General features: G+C 34.4%; 2 long non-coding RNA genes across 3 annotated transcripts; both read left to right on the top strand.

Annotated features, from left to right (window-relative positions):
• Nucleotides 1-1512: 1512 nt before the first annotated feature.
• On the top strand, nt 1513-7043 carry LOC147503923 (uncharacterized). Its single transcript, XR_015192873.1, has 3 exons — nt 1513-1657; nt 2370-2432; nt 6988-7043. It is a non-coding gene; the product is annotated as an uncharacterized LOC147503923 (long non-coding RNA).
• A 4914-nt stretch (nt 7044-11957) lies between these two features.
• LOC147503924 (uncharacterized) lies at nt 11958-19904 on the top strand. Of its 2 annotated transcripts, none has more exons than XR_015192874.1 (10): nt 11958-12189; nt 14647-14742; nt 14861-14974; nt 15593-15865; nt 15995-16047; nt 18422-18474; nt 18628-18700; nt 18788-18844; nt 19154-19225; nt 19298-19904. It is a non-coding gene; the product is annotated as an uncharacterized LOC147503924 (long non-coding RNA). The 2 variants fall into 2 exon arrangements; XR_015192875.1 differs by having other exon boundaries at nt 19359-19475.
• The last annotated feature ends 3789 nt before the right edge of the window (nt 19905-23693 follow it).

The raw sequence follows: 23693 nt of genomic DNA on the forward strand, positions 1-23693 counted from the left end.
TTTGAGGTTAGTTCAATGCAGTTGCATCCAGTTTCTGATTTTTCCGTTAATTTAATCTTTGAGGGTTAGCTCAATGTATTTGCATCCAGTTTCCGATTTTTCGACAATTTTTTTTTTTTTTTTTTTTTTTTTTTTTTATGTTAGTTTGATATATTTGCATCCAAGTTTTGATTTTCCTTTAATTATTATTTGAGGTTAGTTTAATGCAGTTGTATCCATATTCTAATTTTCTATTAATTACTTTTTAAGATTAGTTTAATGCTTGCATTTGCATCAAATTTCCAATTTTCCGTTAAATATTATTTGAGGTTAGTTCGATGTATTTACATTCAGTTTTGGTTCCCATTAATTGTTTTTTGACGTTAGTTTCATTCAGTATTATATATTTTTTAAAATATTTATATTTGTCATTATTGCTTTTTTTTTTTTTTTTTGTTTTCATTTTCTATTATATATTTTGTGATGTTATTTTTTGTATAATTGTTTTTAACTATGTTTTGAGACTATGTTAAGGATATATTTGAAATAATTTGTTGTTTTATCATAGACACTAAAATTGTATGATTTGTAATAGGAATTAGTTTTACAAATCACATATTTTTTAGCAATTTTTTTATTTGATTAAATATATAAGAATTGGAGCACTAAAAATGTTTGATTCGTAATAGGAAATTAACTTTTACAAATCACCTATTTTTTAGCAATTTTTTTTATTTTATCAATTATATAAAAATTAGAAATACACTCAAACTCTCCAAATATAAGAATTAGAAATATACTCAAACTTTCCAAACTCCAAAGAGGTTCTATGTATGTGGGATTGTACACTATTAAAAAAGATTATCTTTCATATTATAGTGTCATATAGTAGAGAGCAAAAAACTAACTCTCATATTAGAGTGCCACATAGGAGAGAGAAAATCCTCCATTAGAGGTCTCTGCTTTAGTATATAGATAGTAGATATGTCCCAATTGATAGGCAAAATGGTCCGGTTTTGGTTTCCCGGTTCCTAGTTGCTGGGCATCTCGGACCTGTCTTCGAAATTAAGCTCGACCCCAAGCAGTAAAGCTCACCACCTGTGGGAATCGGGGCAGTACATTGCACACGGCAAGAATCTAAAACAATTTCTAGGAATGTGTGGAAAGTTTGTTTGGTTAAACAAAAAAGGAACTTCTCCTCTCTCTCATTTCAAAAACATTTGTGTTTATTATTATTATTAAGATGATACATCTTTTATTCACACTGATTTTCTCAGAGATGACTCTGATAATGATCCTCTCGTTTAAAACTCCATTTAGGAAGTTGGCAATCTTTAGTTTGGATAGAGTTAAACGTGGGAGAGGCCCAACTATTGTGAAGACAGTGGCAGGGACTATATTTGTCGTTCTGATGTCGACTGTTTATAATATGATGGAAATTCAGAATCATTTTGATGAGTCTGGTTTGATTAGTCCTACTGATCAACTTATTATGGAGAGGCATCTTCTTGAAGCTTCTTTAATGGGTATGTATTTCCTCTGTTTTTTCACTTTAATTTAATTCACTGCTGCTTATATGCTTTTCCCAACAAATCGATGCTTGATTAATGTGGCCTTTTGAGACTCCCTGTACATGAAGCTTGATGCTTGATTAAGGCTTTTCTCTGCTGAATATCAGGTTGGTTTCCTTCGAAATTGACTTCGCTGCTTCGCTTCCATATAGTTATTTCTGCTTTCCACAGGTGTTTAAAGAGAGGGCTCCATTCCAACCGTATAGAAATGAACTTAGAAGGGGGTGTATAGTTTTGTTAGGAGGGATAGTTTATAATGTATTTTTATGTAATTGACATTGTTGAAGTATACAGCCGTGCGCCTATCATCTGTGTGGAAGTTATAGGCGTGCGCCCTTCGGGTTGTCAGAACGGACCGTGTTTAGTGTTTCCTATTTTCATGTATTAGACTTAAGTATATATATGAAACTCTGGGTAGAGAATGAAAAGAACTCTAACCCTATTTTCTCCTGGCCTCCATTCTTCTTCTTCTTACTGTTTCCCATTACATCAATGTCACAACTCACCTAGCATCGCGCGTCTATACTTTTTCCCTCAATAATAGACGCGCCCCCATCTATATGAAAAAACACATTTTTGCTAGTGTTTGCTGATCTAGTCTTCTCTTTCACTGGATGAACTCTTTTTGAAAGCTTTTTGGTTGAAAGGCTCGAGCTTATCTGTCTTTTATTATTTTTGGTGGTAATTGTTTCTTTGAGTTGAAGATTTTATTTTCCAACAAGCAGATCTGGTGTTGTTCTTGTTGATTTTTTTTTTTTTTATGCTCATGTCATTGTTCACGGGCACTATTCACCATGCTGATCACGCTACTATTCACAGTTGCTGTTTATGGTACTGTTCACAGGGCACTGTTCATGATATTATTTATCGCTACCGTTTGAGGTACTGTTCACGCTAATATTCACCGATTCGAATATTTTCTAGCCTATGCTGTCTATTGGAGTATGGAGTATTGTTATTTGAAGTGAGCATTGGTTGGTATTTAGTTGTATAAATTCGTCTTTGCTTGTTCAAGTTGGTATTGGTGAACAAAGTATTTATCTTCCGTTTCCGCAACTAGGTTACCTGTTTGTTAAAATGTTCAACTATGTTTTGTGGTAGTTATCCACTTACTCTAAGTATCTTTTGTGTTGCTTTGTTATTTGAAGTGGGTATTTGTTGGTTGTATAAACTTTGGGGATGGTTAGTTTTTTGTTTGCGTTGGTATTTGGTTTCCTCCGTTTCAAGTTCAAGTCGGAATAAACAAGTCTTTGTATGTTCCAACTTAGACTTGTATATTCCAACTTGAGGGGGAGAATATGGAGATATGAGGACATTGAGTACTATAGGAGGCAAGGAGAATATGGAGATATGAGGACATTGAGTACTATAGGAGGCAAGGAGAATATGGAGACGTATGTAGAAGAGTACTCATGTCTTTATATTCCATCATGTCTTAGAGTACTCACTTTATCAGGGCGTGCGCCCCCCTTTGCATCTTAACAGTATGAGCAATGACGTCCCCACTATTTAGCACTCATGTCTCAGGTAGCAGTAAAGCCTAAACTACACTAATCTATTTAGGTAGCAGTCACGCCTAAATTGCACTTTTCAGTCTTCAGTATTCAGGTAGCAGTCAAAAGCCTAAACTGCACTTATTTATTCAGGTAGCAGTCTTCAGTATTATAGTTTGTGACTGTGGGACTACTTCAGTATTTAGGTTAGGCTATGCCTAAACCGACAGTTTCACTTTCTAGAACGTCTCAACAGTTGTTCAAATTCTTCAACTAAAGACAGTTCTATGCGAAAGGGGGAGCAATATTCTTATCTTTATTTATGTCATCCAAGCTATAATTTGCATAGTTTGCGTAATTACAACTTGAGGGGGAGTGTTGAAGTATACAGGCATGTGCCTATCATGTGTGGAAGTTATAGGCGTGCGCCTATCGGTTCGGGTTGTCAGAACGGACCGTGTTCAGTGTTTCCTATTTTCATGTATTAGACTTAAGTATATATATGAAACTCTGGGTAGAAAATGAAAAGAACTCTAACTCTATTTTCTCCTAGCCTCCATTTTTCTTCTGCTTACTGGTTTCCCCATTACATTAATGTCACAACTCTCCTAGCATCACCACTAACAGACATTTTTGTAGTAGGTATTTTTAAAAGCACGAGTGAATTTTTTTAAGATTTAATAAGTAGATTTTGGATGAGTAATAGATACTCAACAATTGTTACTTCTTATAAAAGTTACTGGGTTTTTGTTGTGGTTCTCATCGCCATCCGTCAGATGTAATCATATTGGATTCTATACCATTTGGTTCTTTTTAATTGGTTACTGGAAAAGTGGATTGGGAACCATGATATCTGTTCGTTACATCGTTACGTACTGAAGAACCTTTATACTCGCCCACCAAAGTGTCTGTAGAGTCTTAGAGGGATGAGTAATCCATAAATGTCACCACGAAACACTATCCCTACAATACATCCTTAATTGCTCACAAAATCAACCATCTAACTGAATAATATATGGTGCTTGTTTGTATAATTGTATAATCAGTAAAAGTAGGTCATAATTTGAGAAAAAGTTGTTTTATGTTTTTTAGCTTTTAAAGGTAACAGTTTGTTTGGAATGAGACTCATAGAGATATGAGTGAGGAAGAAGTTGCTTCTTTAGAAAAGTTTAAAGTATAAAACTAGAATATTTTGATTTAACTTGTTAAAAGAATGTCGGGAAAGAAGTTTCATTTCTCCATTGAGGTCGCTGAGGGGAGTGTTGTCGTATGTGTGTGACCCGCAGTCCTCTTGAAGTGTATTCGAAGGTGGAAGCAAACTTCGATGATAAACACCGATTATATTTAATGGAAATACCCAAAAAGTAGGGTTTGAAAAAAAAAATCACTATTCAATAATTAATAATTAATTGAAGTCAAGTCCAAATCTGTTTGTGGTTTTCCAGTGTTTATGTAGAAAACCAATTACTAAAAAACTAAAAAAGATTTTTTTTTTTTCTAGTTCTAGTTTTATTACTAAATCCTAATAAAAACATGGTTCTTAACTTAGAAACTACTAATAAAATAGTATAACAACTAAAATAGAATTGTCTTCCAGCAAGTCTGACATCATCATGCTGATGTCAGCAGCTATACTCCTGCATCACCTCTTGTGGGAGTTTTAATTAGTCCACTTCATATTTGTGGGGGCGTTAAAAGAGTCCACTCCATGTTTGTGGTATCGTATGTGCATACCATTTGTTGGACCCTTTGTAGACAGTGTGGAAGCCTCTATCTACAAGTTCGAGCTTATGGAGAAATTAGCAATTTGACAATCATGTTTTCTTCATTTTTGCGCTTATAACTACTGAATAAAAAATGAGAAAAAGAAGAAGAGTGATTAACTATTTTGCATATCCAAACAGGTATATAACCTTCTCGTGTTCCCAAGGGAGAGAATCAATAAGAATCACTGAGTTTGTTTGTGTATTAGTCATAAATTACTTTTTTCAGTCCACAACTCTATGGTGAATTTATATGAATAATTTTTTTAGGCAGCGAAACTGTGCTTATATATTCTTTTAGGTGCAATGGTTTTGACATCATTGCATGACTTGATACATGTTGTATAAGTCAGCTTGCAGCTGTTCTTTTAGATTCCTGATATACTAATATTCAAAGTTGGAAATACTATACTATAATCTACTATTATGTACTCCTTGGAAGATCTAGTTAACTCACACCTGACTAGTAGGTACTACACTATAGTTTTATTCGACATAAAACACTGATACATAATTATAATTTAGGATTTACCCAGTCCTTCATTAACTGTTGAGTGTTTAATGTTAACATGTATCTTTATCTCTTGGATACTGTTAAACAATTCTTTAAACATGCTACTTCTAATCCTCTTTGCATGACTAAAAAGAAACAGACTGAAGAGGAGCTATTTCTTTCTGACATTGGATTGAATTTTACTTTCTGAAACTGTCCTTAAAGTTGGAAATGAATAAAGTAAACAGCTCATGTAATTTTTTGTTTCCTGGCATGTCAAAATGCCTTTGGTAGGAAGAAGTGCACTTCTGCTGTGTGAACCAAAAGCCTATGTAACCCCATGCCTCATTTTAATTCAGGCTATGCTTTTACATGTCTATCGTAGTTTGAGGACTTAATTCTTCTTTCCGAGTGAGTCCTTGTCTTCCTCTTTCATATATTCTTTAAACCCATGTACACATAGGGTAATTGTAAAAGATGGGCATCCAACTTAAAACCAATTGGTGATAAGTTGAAAGGCCCCAAGACTAATATATATTAATGTGTGGCTTAACATATCGCATGTGGGACTAAACATCTCAACAATAATAAACACAGAGATGTTGATGGTGATGATCATTGCTTTCTTTAATCATCTATCATTGTTTTCTGCAATTAATATTAGTATTTTCGAAATTGTGTTACCGTATCCATACATTTACACATGTTTTCCAAGTTCATACTTTGACGTGTTGATTTGATGGCTACAATCAGCGCGCTTTAACGTCGTCTTGTTGCTTTTACTGGATATACAATCAATATTTTCCTTTTTCAGTTAGTTTATTTACTTACTCCGAGGATATGCTGGAAAGCCCCCTGCTCCGAAGGTTGTGTGATTAGTTCAGTTCGCCATCGGTTAGTTTCTGTCCAAGACCTGCGGTCTTTGAGTGATGATCAATCCGTACTTAGATGGTTAAGTGGGAGCTTAGACCAATAATGGTTACATTCCATCCCAGATTCGGGGTTCCTAAGGTGGGCGTACTGTGAATCAGTGGTAAAAGGCAGGACTTGGTACAACAATAAAGTTATCCCATTTTGAACGGGATGTCACGGGTTTAAATTGCAGAAACGGCCTGAGTGTAAGGCTATCTGCATCTGGCCCTCCCCAGACCGACACTGGTGGGAGCCTCGTGTATGCTACCCCTTATACTGTGAATCCGAGACAACCTGAGGGTCATCTGAAAAGGCGCCTAGCCCAGATAGAGGTCAAGATTTTACTGGGAGTTTAATCCCTTAAGGGTTTAGCTTCCGTCCAAGACCTGGTATTCTTAAATAACCACAAGTCTTTACCTAGTACCATAGGGCCAAGGGCTTTTAAGGAAATGCCCACATCTATAGAAGAGTGATTAAGTGGATTCAGTGTTTGGTGTAGAGTGGAGTAGGTCGTCCGAATCAATCCTTGCTGATGGACATGCTTAATGATGTCTCCCTTCTCTCAGTCTGCATTATGTTTTGTTAGTCTCTTTTGTATCTTCATATATTATTAGTCTTTTATCTTTAGTGTCTCTGCTTTCTTATGACTTTATCTGGAAGGTTGGAATAATATCCCACATATTTCGATATTTGGCATACTATCATGTTTGGAGTTTGACATCAAAATGCCCGATGGTAGCTACTATAAGATTTTGAGTTTTGATTGTTCTTTGCAGGCTTCTCCCTTTTCCTTGCATTGATGATCGACAGGTTACATCATTATATTAGGGAGCTCCGCTTGCTCAGGAAGAGTACGAAAGCTGCAAAAGAGAGCCAAGGCAAAGATTAAACAAAAGAAATTCAATAGCCTTGGCAAAGGTTGCGAGGGTTTCTTAAGCCTGTGCATTGGCTTTTCAAAATATGAGTATGCAGATGCTAGAGGAAAATTAGAACCATAGAGAAGTAGTTAAAGATAGACTTCTATGTTCTTCAAATGAATTTATCTGTAGGTTTGATGTAGGTTTGATGACGCTTTGTTAGATAGAATAAACAAATACGCTAGAAGCTACTATCTTACTAGGCCGAACAAAGGGAAGTCTCGTTTGATCCTTGTTTCCGTGTGTTTTTTTTTTTTTCCTTCCCCCCTATATCTCTCCTTAAGTATCTTCCTTTTCCTCTGTATTATGGACAAACTATAACTTCAAACAGCACTCAAAGTCAACTGTGGATCCTTTTAAAGGAAAACGTCAACTGTGGATCCTTTTAAAGGAAAACTAATCCATTTTTTATGGTTTCCTATCCGTTTTAGTGTTAAAAATCTTTATCAATTTTTGTCACATCAACTTAACAAAACAGCTCGCTTTCCTGACTCGCGGCTGGGATTCCATCCAAGGGTGGATAAATCAAAGGTCAGGACGCGGTATAGTGAGTGTGCGCAAGATTAGAAATTAGCACCAATTATATAATTGAAAAGTTCCCTTATTAATTAGGCATAATTATATCAAGTCTCAAAACCCTTCGTATCCCGCTCTTCCTCTCCTTCAAACCCTCTATCTTTTCTCGAATCACCGTTAGTACTTCTCTCTCAGATTCCACTTTCAGAAATCGTTCTTATCTCCTCTATTATTTCGTAATTTTTTTTGTTTCTTGGATCACGCCAAATTGATGCGAAGATGACCATGGCTAGCAACCTCCTCGGTCGGACTTGGCTTATAAAAAGGACCAGTCATTTCGTCTTCTTCTTCCATTTTCTAAATTTCTCTGCAAATTTAGAGGTTTTTCTAAATTCTAAATTCTGCAAAAAGGACCAACCCTTGCAATAGATCTCTCTGCAAATTTCTAAATTCTTTAATGCACGGTTTTAAAGAATTCTTTCATGCAGGTTTTGAAAACACCTTTATCATTGGACATGCTTGGGCGATTTTTTAATGGATCAGGTATGTCATAATTTATTACGTGGGTGTGGTTTCTAACGATGGAAAGAGATAATAAAGGGTGTATTCGATAAAATATTCAAACTATCAAAAGAATGATACACCGAACACTTTCAATTTTATTTTCTGGTGGGTGTAACTTACGTGGAATCTGAATAGGGCACTTATTTTGGGTCAATGTGAGAGTTGCATATTCAACCTCACTACCTCCACAACCCTTTCGGTTGGTCCGCTCTGTGTGTAAATTGTAATGACTCCCTTGAGGTTATAACTCTGGACACTCACTACTGCCTGGTTGTAATTTTCCTAAGCTACCTGGATCCAGCTTCCATTGTCACCGGCCTGCTTATACATTCTCTCAACCATTTCTTTTCTTATAGTTCGAATGCTCCAACTCCAATTCTTTCTCTTGCAACTTCTTGCAGAGTAATCCAATTGTTTGCATCATCTCTCTCACTCACTAACTAAATTGCATTTTTCGTTAGTTCATCTTCAAGATTATCAGTAGATACTTGAGCAAGTTCTGGGCCCAAATGTGTGTTGTCAGTACAATAGCTAAGGTTACATCATATTAGAAGTGTCCAGTGTTAAATTCTTCTTTTCCGAGGGCACTTCTAGGGCACACGAAAAGTAGTACCTTCGGCCGCAACTTTCCTAGCTTCCTGCAATCCATCAAAACTTATTCACTTATGAATCCATTCCTTTCTCTTTTTTCCCCTCATAATTTAACTTAACCAACTAACAGTAATCAATCTATGAATAAGCAAGTCGATATATACAAGTCATTGAAGCCAAATATGATCCACGTGAAGTTCCCTTACTGCCCAAAAGATTCCCTACATAGATACCATGCATATCAACAAGTGATCGATAGCCTAAGCCTGAAACTCCAAAGAAGTCGATGACCCCATTCTACCCGAGGCTTACTTGGATATCTCTGGTATGTCATAATTCTTATGCCATCAGGAGTTTGTTGTTCTGAGATATTGAAATGTGTATATCTTCTTAATATTTCTGGTTGGCACGTTTTCTTATTTTAGCCTGATGTTTATATGTGGTTATCAGGTGCCTAACACATCACGTCTGAAATAGTCAACTATTTTTCTTATTAATTGGTTTTGAGCTGAAATTTTGGTTCGCTTACAAAATCTGGCTCACACAGACCATTTTTAGTTGCGTGGACAATGTGCGTCGACCATTTTGTTGTCTTTATACTATTTCGCGTGTTTTCAATACCCACTCTATGTCTGCAAGTTCTTCTCTCACTAACGCACACCCGATAACGCAAGATATTTGTTAAATAATTAAAACCATTTGCATTTGTGCTTATAAATGAATGTGTACGCATTTGTTCGTCGGTTCAGATTTGTTTGCTTCGATTTGCAATGTCGGCTTCCTATGTTCTGATACTAAAAGATTTGTTAATTAGCTTGCCATATTTACCCGATATAGTTTTATAGGCTGATCAAAATATATGTTTGAAGTTGGAGAAACACTTTGTTTAAGATAATGTGTTCAAGGTGATCGATAATGTGTAATGACAAATAATTTCAGTTGTGAAGCCCTCCTCTTTCAGGCGGTAGGTAATTTTCTCTCTCATTGCCGTCGGCTGCTCAGAATTGTCCGTTTACTTTCATTGTTTTATTGGATACTGAACTAAGAATGACAGAAAATTGGAAGTGTCTTTCTTTCATTCGCTTTTTGTTCTCATCAAATTCTCTATTCAATCTGCAATTGATTTATTTTTGGAAATAGGTTGTATTCTACAATCTCCTCATTGAAATTGCCTCAAAGCCCCGAACCACAAGTCATTATTTTTCTCAGGTAGTATCTCTTTAAATCAAATCTCACCTCTCTCTTTTGCAATTCATCTCAATCCATCGCTAGAAGGTATTCTCACAAGTAAGTAATCTCCTCTTATGTGTTTTGTTTTCACCTGAAAGTCCACACCACAATCAAATCTATATTGAATTCTTGATTAAGCTATTCTTCATTGAACTCGGGATGACAAATCTTTTGTTGCAAGAATTCTTGAATAAATTGAAAACGCCCGGTATGAAATGTCTAATGCTTTTTGTGGATATAATTTGTGTTCTCCTTCTTTTTGTGTGAAGGTGTTCAAATATGCTCCCCATGTTGAGAAAGCAATCATATTCATTGCTTATTTTTGTTAAATGCTATTGTATAGTTATGTGATGTTTTAATGGGTAAATATTCTCTGCGAATATTTATCTTCATATTGGACGGTATTATCTATTCTAATTAGGTATATATGGTATTATGATTAATATTGTAGATTTTTTTTTTTGTCATTTTTCTTCATGTCCCTTCTATCGGACATTTTTATCGAGGATCATAGATCGAGAACCAGGTCAAATATTTTACTATCAAAATTTTAGCTTTAATTTTATTGAGAGGAAGAATTAGGTTATGGTAATGGCAGACTGGCAACTCTACTGAAGGAGAGGTGGTAAAGTTTGTATCATCACTATAGGTAGTCTGCTGAATTTTTTTTTCCTTTTAATTAAAATTTTAGTATTATGGTATTGGTCAACTGAACATGTCGGAACCATACACTATCTGCTGAATAGTTTTTTTTAAAAGAAATGTGATAATATTCTTCCTCTAGGGACAATATGATGTTGTTGATATTATTTGATATTTGCGAGTGTAGAAACACGTGTTCATAACTTCAGTGCTACCTATTTTTATCGTGCACTGATTTACAATCCATAATCATAGGGAGCAGTTTCTGCCATGGGTATTGTATAAATGCATTTGCGCAATATAAGGAGATCATAGTATTTTAATCAAGATTCAACGGTTAGTACAGAAAGTCCGTAGCCTTCTCTGGGTATGCAATTGTGCCTTTAGGTATGACTTTATAGTTTGATCTTAATATTATTCCTTTCACAATCTCCTCATTGAAATTCGTCTTAAAGCCTGAACCCTGAAGTCATTATTTTTCTCGGGTAGTATCTCTTTAAATCAAATCTCCTCTCTCTTTTTGCAATTCATCTCAATCCATCATTTGGAAGGTATTCTCACAAGTAAGTAATCTCCTCTTATGTGTTTTGTTTTCACCGAAAGTCCACACCACAATCAAATCTATATTGAATAACCGATTAAGTTATTCTTCATTGAACTTCAGGATGACAAATCTTTTGTTGCAAGAATTCTTGAATAAATTGAAAACGCCCGGTATGAAATGTCTAATGCTTTTTGTGGATATAATTTGTGTTCTCCCTTTTTTTTGTGTGAAGGTGTTCAAATATGCTCCCATTTGTTGAGAAAGCAATCATATTCATTGCTTATTTTTGTTAAATGCTATTGTATAGTTATGTGATGTTTTAATGGGTAAATATTCTCTGCGAATATTTATCTTCATATTGGACGGTATTATCTATTCTAATTAGGTATATATGGTATTATGATTAATATTGTAGATTTTTTTTGTCATTTTTCTTCATGTCCCTTCTATCGGACATTTTTTAACAGGATCATAGATCGAGAACCCGGTCAAATATTTTACTATCAAAATTTTAGCTTTAATTTTATTGAGAGGAAGAATTAGGTTATGGTAATGGCAGAGTGGCAACTCTACTGAAGGAGAGGTGGTAAAGTTTGTATCATCACTATAGGTAGTCTGCTGAATTTTTTTTTTCCTTTTAATTAAAATTTTAGTATTATGGTATTGGTCAACTGAACATGTCGGAACCATACACTATCTGCAGCTGAATAGTTTTTTTTAAAAGAAATGTGATAATATTCTTCCTCTAGGGACAATATGATGTTGTTGATATTATTTGATATTTGCGAGTGTAGAAACACGTGTTCATAACTTCAGTGCTACCTATTTTTATCGTGCACTGATTTACAATCCATAATCATAGGGAGCAGTTTCTGCCATGGGTATTGTATAAATGCATTTGCGCAATATAAGGAGATCATAGTATTTTAATCAAGATTCAACGGTTAGTACAGAAAGTCCGTAGCCTTCTACAGGTATGCAATTGTGCCTTTAGGTATGACTTTATAGTTTGATCTTAATATTATTCCTTTCACAATCTCCTCATTGAAATTCGTCTTAAAGCCCCGAACCACAAGTCATTATTTTTCTCGGTAGTATCTCTTTAAATCAAATCTCACCTCTCTCTTTTGCAATTCATCTCAATCCATCATTTGGAAGGTATTCTCACAAGTAAGTAATCTCCTCTTATGTGTTTTGTTTTTCACCGAAAGTCCACACCACAATCAAATCTATATTGAATAACTGATTAAGTTATTCTTCATTGAACTCAGGATGACAAATCTTTTGTTGCAAGAATTCTTGAATAAATTGAAAACGTCCAGGTATGAAATGTCTAATGCTTTTTTGTGGATATAATTTGTGTTCTCCCTTCTTTTTTGTGTGAAGGTGTTCAAATATGCTCCCATTTGTTGAGAAAGCAATCATATTCATTGCTTATTTTTGTTAAATGCTATTGTATAGTTATGTGATGTTTTAATGGGTAAATATTCTCTGCTAATATTTATCTTCATATTGGACGGTATTATCTATTCTAATTAGGTATATATGGCTTTTATGATTAATATTGTAGATTTTTTTTTTTGTCATTTTTCTTCATGTCCCTTCTATCGGACATTTTAACAGGGATCATAGACCGAGAACCAACCAAATATTTTACTATCAAAATTTTAGCTTTAATTTTATTGAGATGAAGAATTAGGTTATGGTAATGGCAGGTGGCAACTCTACATGAAGGAGAGGTGGTAAAGTTTGTATCATCACTATAGATAGTCTGCTGAATTTTTTTTTCCTTTTAATTAAAATTTTAGTATTATGGTATTGGTCAACTGAACATGTCGGAACCATACACTATCTATTTGAATAGTTTTTTTTAAAAGAAATGTGATAATATTCTTCCTCTAGGGACAATTATGATGTTGTTGATATTATTTGATATTTATGAAAGTGTAGAAACACGTGTTCATAACTTCAATACTACCTGTTTTTATCATGCACTGATTTACAATCCATAATCATAGGGAGCCATTTCTGCCATGGGTATTGTATAAATGCATTTGCTAATATAAGGAGATCATAGTATTTTTTAATCAAGATTCAACGGTTAGTACAGAAAAGTCCGTAGCCTTCTACAGGTATGCGATTGTGCCTTTAGGTATGACTTTATAGTTTGATCTTAATATTATTCCTTTCACATTTTCGTGTAGGCAGTTTTCATGTTTTATTTTTCTTTTTCTTTTTGAATAATTGTAGGATAAGCAGCCCCCACCCACTCATTAATTAATATCTTATCTTCCTGTTAATGATATGATATTATTCAAATTGCTCGAAGTTTTACTGCCCACCCTATCATGAACTCTTTATTATATTAGAAATTTTGATATGTTGTTTTCGGTTCGTTTACTCATGCCAAATATGGACTTATATTTGAGTATTATGCGTATGCTACTACTACATTAGCTCATGCACTCCTTAGCCTTACTTGAAGAGGGAGGGCTTATGCATCAAAGCCATGGCCAAAGGAACTGCACAATGGTGGGAAGATGGACTCACTCATTTTAGATTTTTGAACTAAATATAAAAGAGTGAAGTCTAACAAAGCTTCCTTTTAATTCTCCTTGGAACTTGATATATATTTTTAACACTATGTAACACATAACCTATTTGCTATTGACACAAGTATCCTTTTTAATTTTTATCTTATATAAGCTTCCTGTTTATTATTAGTTTAGACAGGGCTGATAATGTAAAGTGGTATTAAGGTTCACGTCAATTCGTCACACACGGAGAACTCAAAAGTGAAGGCGTTAGATGTCGAATTTTAAAACCAAAAGACCACCCTTAAAAGGCCACGCTTAAGCTGTTGAAATATCTTACACGTATCTAGGTCTCATTTCTCAATTTCTCTTCCTGGGCAATCATTGGATTTTAATTATGACTATGAGGCCTGATCTTATATTGTTGGTGACTTTGGTCAATTAAGTCTATCCTTCGATATAATTGATTTGAGTTTTATGGTTGAACTGTTCAAAATTGTTTCGTTTTGTCGTATAAACAATAGAAATAACATATTTGAACCAAATTTGGTAAAACTACTTTTAATTATAATTATTTCGATTCAACTTTATATCAATATGGACAAAACTAATTTTTAGTTTCTTATACAACTATGATTTTGTGCGTAGTATACTCAATTTGCATTCTTGCTTTGATACTCTTAAGCTCTACAATTGTCTATAGCTCGAAACAATAGAAATAACATATTTGGACCAGATTCGGTTAAACTACTTTGAATTATATTTATTCGCGATTCAACTTTATATCAATATAGAAAACACTAATTTTTAGTTTCTTATACAACCGTGATTTTGTCTGTAGTATACTCAATTTGCATTCTTGCTTTGATACTCTTAAGCTTCTACAATTGTCTATAGCTTCATTTCATGATTCAAAGAGTTGGAGTGGTTGATTCAGAATTGCATTGTCGACAAAATTAGTGGCTGATTTCGAATCACAACAAACTCATAGAGGTATCATATTTCAATATTTTATTGTACAACTTGCAACATAAGAGCATAAACAATCAATCTATAATAGAATTGTTGTAGTGATGATAAATGTACAATATCTAAATGGATGTTTGGTTAGTTACTTCCTTTCTTAGGGGGTTTGAAGTATTAACGGATAAGACATCTTAATTTGTGGATTGGCAAGTACAAGTTCAGTGGACAAATTTACATGAAACTTGCCAAGGAAGCCAAGGTTTGTGTACACAAAATTCTAATTATTTTATGCTTTAGAATTTTTTTTACTTCAAAATGTTGTTAGTTGTCACTAGCTTACTCGGGCTTAATGGATAATTTGTGAATTATATTAAACTTCGTATAGTTGAAATTGAATGAAGCAACAAACTAAGTACGCCTATTTTTCTATTGGAATTAAATCATGTTGTTTGACTATTTGATGCAATTCAATCCAATTCTCAATGCAGCGAGCTTTCTTCTTATTTATATCAAAAACCAAAACAAGAACAAAGCAAAATTGAAAAGCTGAGGTGGTGTTCTTTATGGTGATGTCATACTTACAGCATAACCATAAAAAGCATAATGAATTGAAATTACTACTAATTTATCAGATATCTCAGGATTTGGGTTCACGTTGTCGGTTAAATCTCTTCTTTGGGTAAGCATTGTATGAAGAGTAAGGTGGAATAGTAGGAAGAATAGTACGTTAGAAGTGATGGGTTCTTGCTTCTTTTTTTTTTCCTCAAGCTTTGTACTTTAGTGGTAGTTTACGACTCCATGCTTTATTAGGTAGATATATTGGTTCTTTGGTAGACATGTTCCTGCCCACTTAATGGAGTATTTTTTTTTTAAACAGGGCGTTTTCATTTTTTCTCTCATTTTATGGTTGGTAGTTTGACCAACTCAAACCAGTGGCGCCAGAGGTCAAGAGGACGAACCAAGCTTTTACCGACTCAAATCAAGAAAGTACACTTAATGGAAGTTATTGAAATGAGTTTAGTAATGAATTGTAGATATTTCAAGTAGAAGGTTTGGTTGTAAAGCCCTGTAAAATTTCCCTCGGATGCATCAGTCTTCTCGAACATATGTTGGTATTCTGCTTGATATCATTCAGAGGCCATATAGCAAGGTAAAGTTATTTTTTGTTCAAATCTTCTGATTTGTTTTATTACCACATATATCTTCTTTCATTAGCTTCTACATGTCATGAGCCTTTTATAGTTATAAGCTGATGGAATTGTTTTGTCCCATTCAACAGTAGTTGTAGTGATCACCGTCTAGAGCACAAGTGATATGCATTTCTTCTAATGGGTATGTCTCCTCATTTACTTTGAAATTTATTGGATTTGGTTGTTCCAATATTTCTTTTCCTCGGCTGTTTTTTTCTTTTCTTATTGCGAGCATTGCATCATGGGAGTAGCAAGATAAGCAATTTGGGTAGATTTGATTGGATCACCAGTGCCAATTTACTTTCAATTAATGCATAGGGTGCAAGGTCAAATGCAGAGCCATCTCATCTTGCTCCCATCTCATTTTTTTTTTTTTTTTTTTTCAAACTGATATAGATAGAGTATGACATGGATGTTCAACTTATAAGATGAAAACGCAAGCCGGAAGCTTTATGTGATAGATGTACTTCAAAGTAATATGTTAATAAATGTGTTGATTCAATGTCTTGACAAATTTATTTGATGGCAACATCGGGAACTTTTCTTTTGAATTTCTATGGATTTAGTGAGACTTTCAATTTTGGACATGCATATCAACGTATAAAGTTTTTAATTGTCGCTTCTTTAAGTTGTATCAAAACTTAGCCATAGTAATTGTAATTTTAGTCATAGTAATTGCTAAATATTTTGGTCCCAATGATTTCTTCTTTTGTCATAATAATCTATGTTGAATTGCTAATCACATAGTTTAGAATTGCTAGCAAAGATGTCTTTGTCGTGTCTAGCCCATGCCGCCAGTTCTTGAAGAGATGAATTGCATATTTGCATGCAAATCAAAACCATAAAGACATCCGTGGATTTAAGACTAGGGAGTGCATTTTGAGAGTGATATATCAACTTAACAAAACAGCTCAGTTTTCTGACTCGCGGCTGGGATTCATTTTGAGGGGGATAAATCGAGGGTCACCATGCTGCCACGTGGATTGGGAATTAATTAGAGTTTTAATTGTAGAATTAAACGAAAAAAAAACCCTTCGTTTCTCCAAACTTCCGTCTCCCTCTCAATTCTCCACTTTACGTCTCCCCGCTACCATCTTAATTGTGAAGTTAAATAAAAAAAATCCCTTCGTTTTTTGCAGTGATAAATCAAGGGTCAGGACACGGTTAAATCAAGGGTTTGGGAATTCTGAAAACTTTAACAGTAGAAATGCCTTAGTTTCTCCTTTTGTTCTCTCTCTCCACCACCCCCACAGTTCCTCTTCCTCTCAAAATATCGGTTTTACTCCTTTTCCCTCTTAACTCACATATCCCGAAGGGTTCCTCTACAATCAAATTCTTTTTTTCTTCTCTCTTCTCTCTTACTTTTTTTAGGCTTGGCTCAAGGAGATCTGTCCAAACACCTGAAATCAAACCATTTTTCAAACTCGATGCATTTCCAATTGCATCATTTTCTCGCTTTAATGTATTGGATTCATGGTTTCTGTTTCAGTGCCATTTTGGAGTGGAACTTTTATATAACAGGTAATTATTTCCATTATTTATTATTTTAAATTGTGTGATTAGTTCCATTTTAAAATATATTTTCTATTTTGTTTTCTGAGTGTCTTTCCCTGATTGCTTTTACAATTTGATGTTAGTATTGCTTACTTAAATCATTGTTCTCGGGGATCTTTATCACAAGAAATATACCCACTACTTGGTATCGTGTTTCTTTCTCTTTTGTGGATATGTATGCCCTTTGTTCCGATCAAAATTATTTTTAATTGTTCAAGACTTTCAATAGTCATGTTTAAACCTTGTGATTATTGGTTTCAACTTATGGCATGATTGGTTATTAAATGGTTCGTGTTTCTTCTTTAGTTATTGTTATCTTCTGATGACGTATATTGTTTGTTTGCTTTGGGGTTTGAATTTGGTATCATAATGCTTGAATGTTACTATCGTTAGACATGGTTACTGTTTGTAAAGCAACAATGTGTTTAACGGGCTGTTTCCTTACTCGCGGCTGGGATTCGATATCAGGGGTATAAATTGAGGGCCACGGTTATGCCATGTGTATTAGGAATTAATTAAATGTCTTAATAACCCTTTGTAGTGCAAACCCTTGGTTCTCACTTTCGCCATTAAGGGCAGTTATTCCTCCCCGGCGGTGGATTAGATATTAATTACCAGTCTTAACCATTATGGAAACGAACAAAGAGAAATCTTTTGGTCTTCACAATCGACAAAGAGAAATAAACCCCCGTTCCCTTCAAAACCCTTAGTTCTCTCTCGCCAATGAAGGGTTGCTCTCCTCTTTTCAATATTCCCTATGACCAAATAAGAAAAATAAAAATAAAAGAAGAAAGAATCATTGTATATTTGCATCCATCACTCTGTCGATTAGCAAGTTGCTAATTTTGATATCAGGTACGTTTCTTTTTTTTTCCCAATTCTCTCGGCCAATCAATTTTCAAGGTCAATTACAACTCTTTTATTCCATTTTCTAAATCAAAATTTTTTCTTCAATGAACCAGTTCTCATGATAAAACAAAGAGATTGAGAGGAAAAGGAAGGAAGAGTTGAGTTGGTAATTCTCTTACCGAACTGAATTTCCTATTTATGATAATTTATGTCAATACTTTTCCTTTCTTTTTTTTTTTTTTTTTCCCATTTGAACAACGCGTAGTTATAGATATTGGTTCATAAAGTGTCAGATATTGATTTTATTAATGATATTAAGGTATAAACAGTTGGATCCTTCTATGAGTGGAACTGTGGAAGAGGTGAGGAGCCTGTTTTTTGTGACAAAGAAGGTGAGAAACATTCTGTTCAGTATTTAATTTTTACGATTAGAATGGTTGTAAGTTGTAGCACATGCATCTGATAAATTATTGCTCTAGGAAAACACATTGAAGGAGGAGGTCTTAAAGTTACCAAAAGGGGAAGCAAAGCCCAAGGTATTTTCAGACACGATATGTCTTGCTTTCATATCTTATGTTCAACTGTATGAAGTGATTGCCAGTTTTTGTTCATGGGATTTTTGGTTGTGGGTTTACTTTTGCTCTTTTTGATTACTCTCTTAAAGTTGTGCTTCCTATTTTATGATAAACTTCTTATTTCAGGTGTCTATAGTATATTAGAGTAGTACTATCTATCGCACATGTATGCTTATGCCATCTTAATCATGGTCAATTTGGCCCTTCATTAAATGCCTCTTGATGGAATACATGCCAACTTTTCTAAAGGTTGTTGTTTCCACACTTCAGCACGGAGGTCCTTCTTCCGGTTTTGCATTTGGCATTTGGAATTGCAAGATCATCTTTGGCTTTACACTAAAGGTTAGATGACTACTTTTTGTTTAGTTTTTCACGGGCCTTTCCAAAATGAGAATGTTTTATCTCAATTCAAAGGTAAACATGCCTTGAAGAATTACAATGTAAGCAGTCTAAAAATGATATCACTAGCGATTAGATGAGGTCGAGATGTAATAACAGTGGGGATTTACCTTAGGAGCCTCGCATGAATATGGACTATGAGGGGACAACATGATTAGGGTTTGTTACACACTACTATAAGAGATTGGTGGAAGGGAAGGGAATTCTACATCTTTGTTCAAGTGATTGATGGCGATGAAGCAACTGCAAGCTGGGTTCAAACCTACTCATTAGATGGACCACTGTTCCAGCGGGACTTTGCTCAAGTGATGATCAAGCTTTCGAGCCTTCAAGTCCTGACAAGGCCACTGAGTCAAATCAGACTCAATTGCTCTATGGTTTCCTCTGAAGGCCTGTGAGAAGACGACTTTTTGCTTCGAAGTTCATGTCTATACTGTTAGTTCTTTTATTTTGCTCTCTAAGCATGTAATGTAGAAGGAATTTTGATGTATTTGTTTCCCTTAGTTTCAACTAGAAAGCTCATTGTACACTGTTTCCATACAACCGGGACCAGGTTTTTTGTTCTACAGTGATTTGCAATAAGATAGGAACTAAGTTGCCAACTTGGCACACTTTGGATATATACATCAAACTTGTGCTTTTTTTTTTTTTTCCTCATTATCTCATTCCAGATATTCTTTTATAGATTCCTTGATGATTAATGCCTAATATCAGACTGTTAGGTTAAGTTATATATATAAATTAGCTTAATTAAACCACAGACACACACACACACAAACTGTTGTTTATTATTATTATTATTATTTAAGTCCACCCCATTGAGCTTGGTACGGTGAAAAAGTTTTTTTTTAGCAGATTAAGTTGCATTGGAAATTGAGAGAGTATCGATCATCTTGCAAATGCACCTATTTGAACTACTTACATATGAATGTAAGAAGACCAATCCAACCACTACCTTTTTCGGCTTTCTTCGAATTCTTATTGCGTTCTTTTTTAATACAGCTGAACATTGTCTTCCAAAGCTGTTTAGATGATTGTAAGTAGCATGCGTGTAATGTCATGAGCATTGTTACATTATTATAATTTCAGGCGATCAAACCACTAATGATGGTTAGGGGTTAGCCAACCATGTGAACTCTGGAGTCATTGTGTTAGTAAACAATAAACATCAATACATGCAGAACATATGAATTCTAAAAATTGATGTGATATAATTCATTTTCCAACATCACACAAATAAAGAATTCTAGCATCACATACGTAGTTCTAACGAATTATTTTTCTATTAGATAAATGCATGTACAATTTTATATCACACACTATTGACGATGTCTCTTTATGAAATCCGTGCCGAAGGCACGGGCATTAACTAGTCTCTATAACAAAATAGGTTGGTGTTGACTAACCACACCACCCCTAAGCTTTGGATTAAGTTACGACATGGAGAATCTAAAGGATGATGGGGTGTGTGCAACTTTGTTAAGTCAATCCATAACCATTTGGTCAACAAAGGCTACTGCTTAAGCTGGGCTTTTAACGTTGGGCCATTTACGCATTGTGACTGAATACTCTAACTATTTGGGATGTGCTTTTTAGCCTCTTTACACCATTTGGATTGTTGGGTTTTAAGTGGTAGATTTGGGATGGGTTTTTTTTGCAATAGTGCCGTACGCCACGGGCAAATACTAGTAAGACTACAAATAAGGAAGATCAAGCTCTTCTTTAATTTGCCAATTGAATTCATTTCTTCAAGCTAGCTAAGATCATCGATCATACCAAAAATTCCACCACGGAAAGATGAGCACATACCTTTTTTTTTTTTGTTTTTTTTTTAATAGTTCTAAGCACATACGTCTTGTCATTATATATACTAGTCATTTGAGCACGCTTGATGAGCGTGTAACGTTGGCTAAACCGGATATACTTTGTGCCAATTATACATTCGACATACACATTAAAAAATTGTTAAGATTTATGAATTTATGACCATTTTTATTTCTCGTCTCTCCAAAAACAAATAACTCTCTTATTTTTTTCAATGGGGAAAAGTGGGAAATAATTAATAGAAATATCAAAATTTCTTTTAATCAATAAGAAATTTATTGGTTAAAGAGAGAAGATGATAAAAACCAAGAATGAAAGGGGAATGGAAAAGGAGAGATTTGTCCCTGCTCAGTAGCACCACGACTGGAATGTTGTGAATTTAGATTTTTTAGCTGTATCGGAATAACAAAATTATTGTTAAGATTTATGAATTTATGACTCTCTTCTAAAAACAAAGAACCCTCTTATTTTTTTCAATGGGGGAAAATTATGAAATAATTAATAGAAATATCGAAATTTCCTTTAACCAATAAGAAATTAATTTGTTAAAGAAATAAGAGGAAAAAAAAAAAAAAATGAGAGAGTGATGAATGGAAAAGAAGAGACTTATCCCTGCTCAATAACACCACGTCTGGGATGTTGAAACTTGAAACATAGTTCGTGATTTCGAATGAAATTTCAAAATTCCCTCAGAATTTAGAAATTTTAATTCTTACAAAATTTAGAACGGTATCAAAATAATAAAATAGAACAAAAACTACCGAAAACTGTAGATTCTGAATGTTTCTCCGAATATATTGAAATTCTTTCAATTTTTTTAAATTTTCAAAATTCACGGATTCCAAAATCATAAACTATGCGTTGATGTGTTGAACTGAAATAACCAAACATATATGCTAATATCGTAAATACGGAAAGAATAATGGTTGAGTTTTGAGTCCTACTTTTCCGTAACTCACAAAAGGCAACAAAGTGGTAGAATGAATGAAGACAAACTTTGGAGCCCACATTTAAATAAAGCAAAGCAAATTTAAAATTACATATATACTATTGTCTTAAAATTAATTTACTTAACATATATTATATAGAGCTACTAGAGTATGCGGGATTATAGGTGCGTTGGCATCTAGAGCCTTGGTTATAGACTCTGCTATGCAATACACCCCCACCCCTTGCCTGATGGAGGGCCCAGATGTCATGGCGCAGTTACAGCCCGCGTACTTTAGAATTTGGCTACATTATATTTTGGCTATATAAATTAGTAGAAAATAAGAAGGTAAATTTGGAAAAAAAAAAGTCCAAATGACCCAAATGCTATTGTTACACTGGGAGTTTTCTTTTACAGGTAAACGAACAGATATAATATAATTAGAACTTCTAGAGTACCCATGCCACACTATAGATGTGGTGCACAGTCTTCTCAGCCACATGTAGTGCGAGGGTAAAACTGGAAAAATTAGTGAACAAGTTGCCCCAAACAGGTTAACGAAAAATTCAAAAAATAAAATAGAAAGAAAAAACACAAATATTTCTACTTTAGCGCTAGTTTCGTTTAATGTTCTTATATTCTCAAATCCCTAATTCCAATCATCGAGTGTTATTGCCACATCAACCCACCGTCTACTCGCAAAAGGTACTCTCTCTCTCCCTCTATCTCTTTTTAACCCAAATTCTTCTTGAATCAGTTGGTTTTTTTTTTTTGTTTTGTGGCAGTTAGTTAAACTTATTGTTTCAGTCGATTTCTTTTAGAAACTATGAGTTTGATTAGGGATTGTTTGGTTTAAGATTTCATTTTGGTTTAAGCATTAGTTGGTTGTTGGGATTGGGAGTTTGTTTCTATTATGTGTGCATAATCTAGAATCATAGGTATAATGTCTATAGTTGTGTTTAGTCAGTTGGTTAGTTTCCTTCATTTTAGGCATTATCTCGTAAGTAGGTTAGTGGGTAGTTATTAAGTATCTTGTACTTAACATATATTATATAGAGCTGCTAGAGTACATGGGATTATGGGTGCACTGGCATCTAGAGCCTTGGTTATAGACTCTGCCATGCAATACACCCCCACCCCTTGCTTGATGGAGGGCCCAGATGTCATGGCGCAAATACAACTTGCGTACTTTAGAATTTGGCTATATAAATTAGTAGAAAATGAGAGGGTAAATTTGGAAAAGAAAAAAGTTCAATTGACCCAAATGCTATTGTTACACTGGGAGTTTTCTTTTACAGGTAAACGAACAGATATAATATAATTAGAGCTTCTAGAGTACGCATGCCGTACTATAGATATGGTGCGCAGCCTTCTCAGCCACATGTAGTGCGAGGGTAAAACCGGAACAATTAGTGAACAAGTTGCCCTAAACAGGTTAACGAAAAATTCAAAAAATAAAATAGAAAGAAAAAACACGAAAATTTCTATTTTAGCGCTAGTTTCGTTTAGTGTTCTTACATTCTCAAATCCCTAATTCCAATCATCGAGTGTTATTGCCACATCAACCCAACCACTTTCTAAAAGGTCTCTCTCTCCCTCTATCTCTTTTTAACCCAAATTCTTCATGAATCAGTTGTTTTTTATTGTTTTGTGGCAATT

Source organism: Coptis chinensis, chromosome 4, assembly GCF_015680905.1.
Source record: "Coptis chinensis isolate HL-2020 chromosome 4, ASM1568090v1, whole genome shotgun sequence".
In the NCBI taxonomy this organism is placed as follows: domain Eukaryota; kingdom Viridiplantae; phylum Streptophyta; class Magnoliopsida; order Ranunculales; family Ranunculaceae; genus Coptis; species Coptis chinensis.